Consider the following 13,232-nt stretch of genomic DNA (forward strand, 5'->3'; position numbering starts at 1 on the left):
TCTATGTGAGATGAATAAACACAGCAAAAAGGAGATTCACAGAAAGCTTCTTTCCTGCTTTTATCTGAAGATATTTCGTTTTTCACCATAGTCCTGATTTTGCTCCCAAAGGTCCCTTTGTGGATCCATCCATGACAGTTTCCAAGCTGGGTAATGTAAAGAAAGCATTATCTCTGTGAGATGATTAACATATCACAGATTAGTTTCCTAGAAAGATTTTTCCAGTTTTATTCTGAGGCTATTTCCCTTTTTGCCATCAGCTTCAAAATGCTCCCGAATATCACTTGGTACCTGTTGCTCCGAAAGGGTTCCCCGACGCTGTATGAGAAGATGGGTATAACACTGTGACTGGAATGCACACGTCACAAGGCAGTTTCTCGGAAAGCTTCTCTCCACTTTTGGTTAGAACATATTTCTTTTTTCACTGTAATCCTCAAAGTGCTCCCGAGTATCCCGTCACACACTCAGCATACAAAGAGTTAGAAAACTGCTCAATGAAAAGAGAGTCTTAACTGAGTGACAGACATTAAGACGACACAGAGCAGTTTCACAGAAAGCTTCTTTCTGGATTTTACCTGAGGACATTTATTTCTCCATGTTCTAAGGAACGTTCCCCAATGTTCTTCCTCAGATTCCACAAAGAGTGATTTCAAGCTGTTCAATCCAAAGAACGGTTTAAATCTATGAGATGAATGTGCATATCACAAAGCAGTTGCTCAGAAAGTTTCTCTGCAGGTTTCACCGGAAGACGTTTCCTTGCTCACCACAAGCCTCCGGCCGTCACTAAATATCCCTTCACAGATTCTCCAAAGAGAGAGTTTCCAAACTGGGAAACATAGAGTAAGCATTAACTCTGTGAAGTGAAGGCACATATCAGAGAGCAGATTCTAGGAACCCTTCTTCCTGGATTTTATTTCAGTATAATTCACTATTCGCCATAGTCCTCATTGTGCTCCGAAATATCACCTTTTCAGTTTCACAAGAACAGTGTTCAAACACTATCTTGTGAGAAAAGAGGTATAACTCCGTGAGTGCAATGCATACATCACAAAGTCGTTTCTCAGAAAACTTCTATCCAGTTTTTATCTGAAGATATCTCCTCTTTCACCATAGGCCTGAATGTGCTCCCGAATGGCCCTTCACGGATCCGTGCATGACTTACAGTGAAACTTACAGTTTCCAAACTGTACGGGGTTTCCAAACAGCGTAATATAAGAAAAGTTTTAAATATGCAAGATAAATAAATATATCTAACACAAAGCAGTTTCACAGAAATCTTTTCAGTTTTTGTCTGAGGATATTTCCCTTTTCACCATAGCCATCCCTATACTCCCGAATGTCTCTTGGTAGCTTTTTCTCCAAAAGGAAGAATGGAATCCCCACGAGAAGTGAGGTGAGTGGAAAGCACATGTCATTCTGTGAGTGGAATGCACACGTCATTCTGTGAGTGGAATTCTGTGAGTGGAATGCACACGTCACAAAGCAGCTCTTCAGAAAGCTTCTCTCCAGTTTCTGTCAGTAGACGTTTCCTTTCTCACCATATGCCTCAAAGCACTCCTGAATATCCCTTCGTGGACTAAACAAAAACAGTGTTATGATACTGCTCAATGAAAAGAGAAGCTAAACTGTGTGAGCAGAATTAACGTGACAGAGAGCAGTTTCACCGAAAGCTTCCTTCTGGTTTGTTTCTGAGGTTATTTCTTTTTCAGGATATTCTAAAGAGCATTTCCAAATGTCTTTTCTCAGATTCCAAAGAAACAATGATTTCAAACTGCTCAATCCAAAGAATGATTTAACTCCATGAGATGAGCACAAACTTCAGAAAAGTGTTACGCAGAAAGCTTCTCTCAAATACTCGATGGAAGACATTTCCTTGCTTGACACAGACCTCTGTTTACCCCTTACTATCCCTTCCCAGAAACCTCAAAGAATGACTTTCAAACTGGGAAAGGTAGAGTAAGCTTTAACCCTGTGTAAAAATGCACATGTCAGAGAGCAGTTTCCTTGAGTGCTTCTTTCTGTTTTTTATTGGATGACATTTCAATTTTGCTATAGTCTTCATTGTGCTCTGAATATCACTCTTTTGATTTTACAGGAACACTGTTCAAACTGTGGTTTATGAGAAGAATGTTAAAACTCCCTGAGTGGAAAGCACACGTCATCAAGCAGTTTCTCAGAAAGCTTCTCTCCCGTTTTGATCTGACTACATTTCCTATTTCACCATAGGCCCGAATATGATCCCAAATATCCCTTCACTGATCCATCCAAGAGGGAGTTTCCAAGCTGCATAATGTAAAGAAAGCTTCATCTCTGTGAGATGAATAAACATAGCATAAAGCAGATTCGCAATAACCTTCTTTCCAGTTTTTATCTGAAGAGATTTCCTATTTCGCCACAGTCCTGAATGTGCTCCCGAAGGTCCCTTCCTGGATCCGTCCATGACAGTTTCCAAGTTGCGTATTGTAAAGAAAGCTTTGTCTATGTGAGATTATTACACTTATCAAAGAGTAGTTTCCTAGAAGACTTCTTTCCAGTTTTTCTCTGAGGCTATTCCCCTTTTCACCATCGGCATCCACATACTCCCGAATATCACTTGGTGCCTGTGCCTCCAAAAGTGTTTCCCCGACACTGTATGAGAAGAGAGGTATAACATTCTGACTGGAGTGCACATGAGACAAAGCAGTACCTCAGAAAGCTTCTCTCCAATTTCGGTCTGAACATATTTCCTTTTTCACTTTAAGACTCAAAGTGCTCCCGAGTATTGCATCACACGCTAAACATACAAAGGGTTATAAAACTGTTCATTGAAAAGAGAGGCTTAACTGAGTGGGAGGAATTAAGACAACACAGAGCAGTTTCATAGAAAGCTTCCTTCTGGATTTTACCTGAGGATATTTCTTTCTCCATATTCTAAGGATCGTTCCCAAATGTCCTTCCTCAGATGCCACAAAAACAGTGATTTCAAGCTGCTGAATCCAAGGAATGGTTTAACTCAAAGAGACGAATACACACCTCACAAAGCAGATGCTCAGAAAGTTTCTCTGCAGGTTTTGTCGGAAGATGGTTCCTTGCTCACCACAAGTCTCCGGGCGTCACTAAGTAACCCTTCACAGATTCTTGAAAGACAGAGTTTCAAAACTGGGCAACATAGAGTAAGCATTAACTCTGTGAAGTGAACGCACATATCAGAGTGCAGATTCTTGGAATGCTTCTTCCCCAATTTAATTTCGGTATATTTCACTATTCACCATAGTTGTCAAAGTGCTCTGAAATATCACCTTTTCGGTTTCACAGGAACAGTGCTCAAACACTGTCTGTGAGAAAACAGGTATAACTCCCTGAGTGGAATGCATACATCACAAAGTAGTTTCTCAGAAAGCTTCTATCCAGTTTTTATCTGAATATATCTCCTCTTTCACCATAGGCCTGAATGTGCTCCCGAATGTCCCTTCACAGATTTGAACATGATGGAGTTTCCAAACTGCGAAGTATCAGAAAAGTTTTAACTATGCGAGTTGATTAAATATATCTAACACAAAGCAGTTTCACATAAATCTTCTTTCCAGTATTTGTCTGAGGATATTTCCTTTTCACCAAAGCGCTAATTATACTTTTGAATTTCTCTTGGTAGCTCATTTTCCAAAAGGTATTCTGGAATCCTCAAAGAGAAGAAAGATATATTTCTGTGAGTGGAATGCATGTGTAACAAAGCAGCTCCCAAGAAAGATTCTCTTCAGTTTCTCTCTGAAGATGTTTCGTTTCTCACCATTAGCCTCAAAGCGCTCCTGAATATCCCCTCGCAGACTAAACAAAAACAGTGTTATGATACTGCTCAATGAAAAGAGAAGCTTAACTATGTGAGTGGAATTCACGTGACACAAAGCTGTTTCACAGAAAGCTTCCTTCTGGTTTCTCTTTGAGGTTATTTCTTTTTCAGGATATTCTAAAGAGTGTTTCCGAATGTCCTTTCTCACATTCCACAGAAACAGTGATTTCAAACTGCTCAATCCGAAGAATGATTTAACTCTATGAGATGAATGCAAACATCACAAAACAGTTGTGCAGAAGGTTTCTCACCATTTTTCAATGGAAGACGTTTACTTGCTCAACACAGCCTCAGTTGCCACTTACTATCCCATCGCAGAACTCTGAAACACCGAATTTCAAACTGTGAAATGTAGAGTAAGCTTTAACCCTGTGAAAAGAATGGACATGTCAGAGGGCAGTTTCTTCGAGTACTTCCCTCTGTTTTTTATTGGACGACATTTCACTTTTTGCCATAATCTTCAATGTGTTTCAAATATCACTCTTTCCGTTTTACAGGAACAGTGTTCAAACTGTGCCTTATGAGAAGAAAGTTATACCTCCCTGGAATGCACACATCACCAAGCAGTTTCTCAGAAAGGTTCTCTCCAGTTTATATCTGACTATATTTCCTACTTCACCATAGGCAAGAATGTGATCCCAAATATCCCTTCACAGATCCATCCACGAGTGAGTTTCCAAGCCACGTAATGTTAAGGAAGCTTCAACTATGTGAGATGAACAAATATAGTGAAAAGCAGTTTCACAGACAGCTTATTTCCTGTTTTTATCTGAAGATATTTTCTTTTTCTCCGTAGTCCTGAATGTGATCCCGAATGTCTCATCGTGGATCCGTCCATGACAGTTGCCATGCTGCGTAATGTAAAGAAAGCTTTATCTATGTGATATGATTACACATATCACAGAGTAGTTTCTAGAAAGCTTCTTTCAAGTTTTTATCTGAGGCTATTTCCCTTTTCACCATCGGCGTCAACATCCTCCAGAATGTCACTTGGTAACTGTTTCTTCCAAAGGGTTTCACCGACGCTGTATGAGGAGAGAGGTATAACAATGTGAGTGGAATGCACACGTCACAAAGCAGTTCCCCGGAAAGCTTCTCTCCACTTTCTGTCTGAACATATTTCCTTTTACACCGTTAGCCTCAAGGTGTTCTCGAATACCCACGCTAAACATACACAGGGTTAGAAAACTGATCAATGAAAAGAGTGGCTTAACTGAATGAGAGGAATTAAGATGACAGAGCAGTTTCACAGAAAGCTTCCTTCTGTATTTTACCTGAGGATATTTCTTTCTCCATAATCTAAGGATCATTCCCAAATGTCCTTTCTCAGATTTCACAAAAACAGTGATTTCAAGCTGCTCAAGACAAAGAATGGTTTAACTCTATGAGACGAATACATGCATCACAAAGCAGTTTCTCAGAATGATTCTTTGCGGGTTTCATCGGAAGACGTTCGCTCGCTCACCACAAGCCTCTGCGTTTCACTAAATATCCCTTCACAGATTCTTCAAAGACAGAGTTTCAAAGCTGGGCAACATAGAGTAAGCATTAACTCTGTGAAGTGAATGCATATATCAGAGAGCAGATTCTGGGAATGCTTCTTCCTCGATTATATTTCAGTATATTTCACTCTTCATCATAGTCATCAATGCGTTCTGAACTATCACTTTTTTGGTTTCACAGGAACAGTGTTCAAACGTTGCCTTGTGAGAAAAGAGGTGTAACTCCCTGAGTGAAATGCATACATCACAAAGTAGTTTCTCAGAAAGCTTCTATCCAGGTTTTATCTGAAGATATCTCCTGTTTCAATGTAGACCTGAATGTTCTCCTGAATGGCCCTGCATGGATGTGTGCATGATGGATATTCCAAACTGTGTAATATAAGAAAACTTTTAACTATGTGCGATGAATGAACATATCTAACAAAAAGGAGTTTCACAGAAATCTTCTTTCCAGTTTTTGTGTGAGGATAATTCCTTTTTCTCCATAGCAGTCCCTATATGCCCGAATGTCTCTTGGTAGCTTTTTATTCAAAAGGGATTCCGGAATCCTCTATGAGAAGAAAGGTATATTTCTGTGAGTGTAATGTACACGTCAGAAATCAGCTCCTCAGAAAGCTTCTCTCCAGTTTCTATATGAAGACGTTTCCTTTCTTACTGTAAGCCTCAAAGCAATCCTGAATATCCCTTCACTGGCTAAAGAAAAACAGTGTTATGATACTGCTCAATGAAAAGAGAAGCTTAACTATGTGAGTGGAATTCAAGAGACACAGGGCAGTTTCAAACAAAGCTTCCTTCTGGATTCTCTCTGAGGTTTTTTTTTTTTCCTGAAATTCTAAAAAGCATTTTCAAATATCCTTTCTCAGATTCCACAGAAACAGTGATTTCAAACTACTCAATACAAAGAAGCATTTAACTCTATGAGATGAATACAAGCATCACAGTAGAGTTGCGCACGAAACTTCCCTCCAATTTTTGATGGAAGACAATTCCTTGCTCGACACAGGCCTCCGGTTGCCACATACACTCCCTTCGCAGAACTCTCAAAGACCAACTTTCATACTTGGAAATGTAGAGTAAGATTTAACCCTGTGAAAAGAATGGAAGTGTCAGAGAGAAGTTTCTTCAAGTGCTTCTTTCTGTTTTTTATTGGACGTCATGTCACTATTTTGCCATAGTCTTCAATGTGCTCTGAATATCACTTTTTTGGTTTTATTGGAACAGTGTTCAAACTGTGTAATATGAGAAAAAAGTTGTAACTTCCTGCGTGGAATGCACACATCAGAAAGCAGTTTCTCAGAAAGCTTCTCTCCAGTTTTTAACTGGCTATATTTCCTATTTCACCTTAGGCCCAAATGTGATCCCAAGTATCCCTTTGCAGATCCATCCATAAGGGAGTGTCCAAGCTGTGTAATGTAAACAAGCTTCAATGATGTGACATGAACAAACATAGCAAAAAGCAGATACACAGAAATCTTCTTTCCAGTTTTTAGCTGAAGGTATTTCGTTTTTCTCCATTGTCCTGAATGTTCTCCCGAAGGTCCCTTCGTGGATCCGTCCATGACAGTTTCCAAGCTGCATAATGTAAAGAAAGCTTTATCTCTGTGACATGATTACACATATCACAGAGTAGTTTCCTAGAAAGCTTCTTTCCTGTTTTTGTCTGAGGCTACTTCCCTTTTCACCATCGACATCAACATGCTCCTGAATATCACTAGGCACCTTTCCTCCAAAAAGATTTCCCTGACACTGTATGAGAAGAGAGGTAAAAGACTGTGAATGGAATGCACACGTCAGAAAGGAGTTCCTCAGGAAGCTTCTCTCCAGTTTTTCTCTGCACATGATTCCTTTTTCACTGTAAGCCTCATTTTGCTCCCGAATATTCCATCACACTCTAAACATACAGAGGGTTAGAAATCTGCTCAATGAAAAGACAGGCTTGAATGAGTCAGAGGAATTAAGATGATTCAGAGCAGTTTCACAGAAAGCTTCCTATTGGATTTTTCCTGAGCAGATTACATTTTCCATATTCTAAGGATCGTTCCCAAATGTCCTTCCTCAGATACCACAAAAACAGTGATTTCAAGCTGCTCAATACAAAGAATGGTTGAACTCTAGGAAACGAATACACACATCACAAAGCAGTTGCTAAGAAAGTTTCTCTGCAGGTTTCCTTGGAAGACGTTTCTTGCTCACCACAAGCCTCCGGGCGTCACTAAATATTGCTTCACAGATCCTTCAAGGACAGAGTATCGAAACTGGGCAACATAGAGTAAGTATTACCTCTTTGAAGTGAAAGCACACATCAGAGAGCAGATTCTTGGAACGCTTCTTCCTCGATTTTATTTCAGTATATTCCACTATCCCCCATAGTCATCAATGCGCCCCAAAATATCACTTCTTTGGTTTCACAGGAACAGTGTTCAAATGCTGCCTTGTGAGAAAAGAGGTATGACTCCCTGAGTGGAATGCACACATCACAAGGTAGTTTCTCAGAAAGCGTCTATCCAGTTTTAATATGAAGATATCTCCTCTTTCACCATAAGCCTGAATGTGCTCCCGAATGTCCCTTCATGGATCCATGCCAGACAGAGTTTCCAAACTGCGTAATATGAGAAAAGTTTTAACTATGCGACATGAGTAAATATATCTGACACAAAGCAGATTTACAGAAATCTTCCTTCCATTTTATTTCTGAGGATATTTCCTTTTTCACCACAGCCAACCCTGTACTCCCTATCGTATCTTAGTAGCTTTATCTCCAAAAGAGATTCCGGAATCCTCTATGGGAAGAAATGTATACTTCTGTGAGTGGAATGCACATGTCACAAAGCAGCTCCTCGGAAAGCTTCTCCCCAGTTTCTATCTGAAGACGTTTCCTTTCTCACCGTAAGCCTCAAAGCACTCCTGAATATCCCTTCTCCGACTAAACAAAAACAGTGTTATGATACTGCTCAGTGAAAAGAGAAGCTTAACTGTGTGAGTGGAATTCACGAGACACAGAGCAGTTTCAAACAAAGCTTCCTTCTGGAGTCTCTCTGAGGTTATTTTTTTTCAGAATATTCTAAACAGCGTTTCCAAATGTCCTTTCTCAGATTCCACAGAAAAAGTGATTTCAAACTACTCAATACAAAGAAGGATTTAACTCTATGAGACGAATACAAGCATCACAAAAGAGTTGCGCACAAAACTTCTCTCCAATTTTCGATGGAAGACAATTCCTTGCTCCACACCGGCCTCTGGTTGCCACTTACAATCCCTTCGCAGAACCCTCAAAGTCCGACTTTCATACCTGGAAATGTAGATTGAGCTTTAACACTCTGATAAGAATGGACATGTCAGAGGAGCAGTATATTCTAGTGCTTCTTTCTGATTTTTACTTGACGACATTTCACTATTTATTGTAGTCTTCCATATGTTCCGAATATCACTCTTTTGGTTTTACAGGAGCAGTGTTCAAACTGTGCCTTATGAGAAGAAAGTTATAACTCCCTTAGTGGAATGCACACATCACGAAGCAGTTTCTCAGAAAGAGTCTCTCCAATTTTTATCTGACTATACTTCCTATTTCACCATAGGACCGAATGTGATCCCAAATATCCCTTCACGGATCCACCCATGAGAGAGTTTCCAAGCAGCGTAATGTAAAAAACGCTTCATCTATGTGAGATGAATGAACATAGCAAAAAGCTGATTCACAGAAAGCTTCTTTCTAGTTTTTATCTGAAGATATTTCCGTTTTCACCATAGTCCTGAATGTGCTCCTGAAGCTGCCTTCGTGGATCCGTCCATGACAGTTTCCAAGGTGCATAATGTATAAAAGCTTTATCTATGTGAGATGATTACACATACCACATAGTAGTTTCCTAGAAAGCTTCTTTTCAGTTTTTGTCTGAGGCTACTTCCCTTTTCCCCATGGGCATCAATATGGTCCCAGATATCACTAGGCACCTTTTCTCCCAAATGTTTTCCCCGATGCTGTATGCGAAGAGAAGAATAAGACTGGGAATGGAATGCACACAACACAAAGTAGTTCCTCGGAAAGCCTCTCTCCAGTTTCACTCAGCACATAATTCCTTTTTCACCATAAGGCTCATAGTGTTCCCGAATATTCCATCACCCTCTAAACATACACAGGGTTAGAAATCTGCTCGATGAAAAGAGAGGCTTAAATGAGTGAGAGGAATTAAGATGATACAGAGCAGTTTCACAGAAAGCTTCCTTCTGGGTTCTACCTGAGGATATTTCTTTCTTCATATTATAAGGGTCGTTTCCAAATGTCCTTCCTCAGATGACACAAAAAAAGTGATTTCAAGCTGCTCAATCCAAAGAATGGTTTACCTCTATGAGACTAATACACACACCAAAAAGCAGTGGCTCAGAAAATTTCTCTGCAGGTTTCATCAGAAGATGTTTCCTTGCTCACTAGAAGCCTCTGGGAGTCATTAAATATCACTTCACAGATCCTTCAAAGACAGGGTTTCAAAATTGGGCAACATAGAGTAAGCATTAACACTTTGAAGTGAATGCACACATCAGAGAGCAAATTCCTTGAAGGCTTCTCCTTCGATTTTATTACAACATATTTCACTATTCGCCATAGTCATCAAGGCACCCCGAAATATCACTTTTTCGGTTTCACAAGAACAATGTTCAAATGCTGCCTTGTGAGAAAAGAGGTATGACTCCCTGAGTGGAATGCATACATAACAAAGTAGTTTCTCAGAAAGCTTCTATCCAGTTTTAATCTGAAGGTATATCCTTTTTCACCGTATGCGTGAATATGCTCCCGAATGTCCCTTCGCGGATCCGGGCATGACGGAATTTCCAAACTGCGTAATATGAGAAAAGTTTTAACTATGCTAGATGAATAAATATATCTAACACAAAGTAGTTTCACAGAAATCTTCTTTCCACTTTTTGTCTGAGGATATTTCCTTTTTCACTACAGTGGTCCCTTTACTACCTAGTGTCTCTGGGCTGCTATTTCTCCAAAAGGGATTCCAGAATCCTCTCAGAAAAGAAATGTATACTTCTCTGAGTGGAAGGCACACATCAAAATGCATCTCCTCAGAAAGTTTCTCTCCAGTTTCTATCTGAAGACGTTTCCTTTCTCACCGTAAGCCTCCAAGTGCTCCTGAATATCCCTTCTCACACTAAACAAAAACAGTGTTATAATACTGCTCAATGAATAGAGAAGCTTAACTGTGTGAGCAGAATTCACGTGACATTGAGCCTATTCACAGTAAGCTCCCTTCTGGTTTCTCTCTGAGGTTAACTCTTTTTCAGGATATTCTAAAGATCGTTCTGAAAAGTCCTTTCTCTGATTCCCCAGAAACAGTGATTTCAAACTGCTCAATCCAAAGAATGATTTAACTCTGTGAGATAAATACAAACATCACAAAAGATTTGCACAGAAAGTTTCTCTCCAATTTTCGATGGAAGACATTTCCTTGCTTGACACAGGCCTCCGGTAGCCACTTACTATCCCTTTGCAGAATCCTCAAAGACCGACTTTCAAACTGGGAAATGTGAAGTAAGCTTTAATCCTGTGAAAAAATTTACAGGTCAGAGAGCAGTTTCTTTGAGTCCTACTTTCTGCTTTTTATTGGACTACGTTTCACTTTTTGGCATAATCTGAGATGTGCTCCAAATATCACTCTTTTGGTTTGACAGGAACAGTGTTTAAACTGTGCCTTCTGAGAAGAAAGTTATAACTTCCTGAGTGGAAAGCACACGTCACTAAGCAGTTTCTCAGAAAGCTTCTCTCCAGTTTATATCTGACTATATTTCCTATTTCACCATAAGGACAAATGTGATCCCAAATATCCCTTCGCGGGTCCATGAACGAGGTAGTTTCCAAGGTGTGTAATGTAAAGAAAGCTTCATCTACGTGAGATGAATAAACATAGCAAAAGCAGATTCACAGAAAGCTTCTTTCCCGTTTTTATCTGAAGATACTTTCTTTTTCAACCATAGTCCTGAATGTGCTCCCAAAGCTCACTTCGTGGATCTTTTCATGACAGTTTCCAAGCAGTGTAATGTAAAGTAAGCTTTATCTATGTGAGATAATGACACATATCACAGAGTAGTTTCCTAGAAAGCTTCTTTCCCGTTTTTTCTGAGGCCATTTCCCTTTTTGCAATCGTCATCAACATGCTCCCGAATATCACTTGGTACCTGTTTCTCCAAAAGTGTTTCCTCTACGCTGTATGAGAATAGAGGTATAACACTGTGAATGGAATGCACACGTCACAAAGCAGTTCCTAGGAAAGCTTCTCTCCAATTTCGGTCTGATCGTATTTCCTTTTTCATCATAAGCCTCAAAGGGCTCCCGAATATCCCATCACACTCTAAACGTACACAGGGTTAGAAAACTGCTCAATGAAAAGGAAGGGTTAACTGAGTAGGAGGAAATAAGACGACCTAGAACAGTTTCACAGAAAGCTTCTTTCGGGATTTTACCTTAGGATATTTCTCTCTCCATATTCTAAGGATCGTTTTGAAATGTCCTTCCGCAGATGCCACAAAAACAGTGATTTCAAGCTGCTCAATCAAAAGAATTGTTTACCTCTATGAGACGAATATATACATCGCAAAGCAGTTGCTCAGAAAGATTCTCTGGAGGTTTCATCAGAAGACGTTAGCATACTCATCACAAGCCTCCGGGCATCACTAAGTATCCCTTCACAGATTCTTTAAAGACAGAGTTTCAAAACTGGGCAACATAGAGTAAGCATTAACTCTGTGATGTGAATGCACATATCAGAGAGCAGATTCTGGGAAATCTTCTTCCTCGATTTTATTTCGGTATATTTCACTATTCACCATAGTCCTCAATGCACACCAAAATATGACATTTTCGGTTTCACAAGAACAGTGTTCCAACACTGTGCTGCGGGAAAAGAGGTATAACTCTCTGAATGGAATGCATACATCAGAATGTACTTCCTCAGAAAGCTTCTATCCAGTTTTTATCTAAAGATATCTCCTCTTTCACTGTAGGCCTGAATGTGCTCTGGAATGTCACTTAGCGGATCCGTGCATAATGAAGTTTGAAAACTGCATAATGTAAGAAAAGTTTTAACTAGTCAAGATGAATAAACACAGGTAACACAAAGCAGGTTCACAGAAATATTCGTTCCAGTGTTTGTCTTAGGATATTTCCTTTTTCACCAGAGCCTTTCCTATACTCCCGAATGTCTCTTGCTAGCTTTTTCTCCAAAAGAATTTCCAGAATCCTCTAGGAGAAGAAAGGTATACTTATGTGAGTGGAACGCACACGTGACAAAGCAGCTCCTCAGAAAGCTTCTCTCCAGTTTGTATGTGAAGACTTTTCCTTTCTTACCATGAGACTCAAAGCACACCTGAATATCCCTTCTCAGATGAAACGAAAACAGTGTTATGATACTCCTCAATGAAAAGAGAAGCTTAACTGTGTGAGCGGAATTGACGTGACACAGAGCAGTTTCACAGAATCTTCCTTCTGGTTTCTCTGAGGTATTTCTTTTTCAGTATATTCTAAAGAACGTTTCCAAATGTCCTTTCTCAGATTCCACAGAAATAGTGATTCAAACTGCTTAATCCAAAGAATGATTTAACTCTATAAGATGAATACAAAGATCACAAAAGAATTGGATGGAAAGATTCCGATTTTTGATGGAAGATATTTCCTTGCTTGACACAGTCCTTCCATTGCCAATTATTATCCCTTCGCAGAACTCTCAAAGACCGACTTGCAAACTGGGAAATGTAGAGGAAGCTTTAACCCTGTGAAAACAATGGACATGTCGGTGAGCAGTTTCTTCGAGGACTTCTTTCTGTTTTTTATTGTATGACATTTCACTCTTTGCCATAGTCTTCAATGTGCTCCGAATATCACACTTTTGGTTTTACAAAAACAGTGT

The sequence above is a fragment of the Colobus angolensis genome, unplaced genomic scaffold, assembly GCF_000951035.1.
Source record: "Colobus angolensis palliatus isolate OR3802 unplaced genomic scaffold, Cang.pa_1.0 Scaffold433, whole genome shotgun sequence".
Classification (NCBI taxonomy): Eukaryota; Metazoa; Chordata; class Mammalia; order Primates; family Cercopithecidae; genus Colobus; species Colobus angolensis.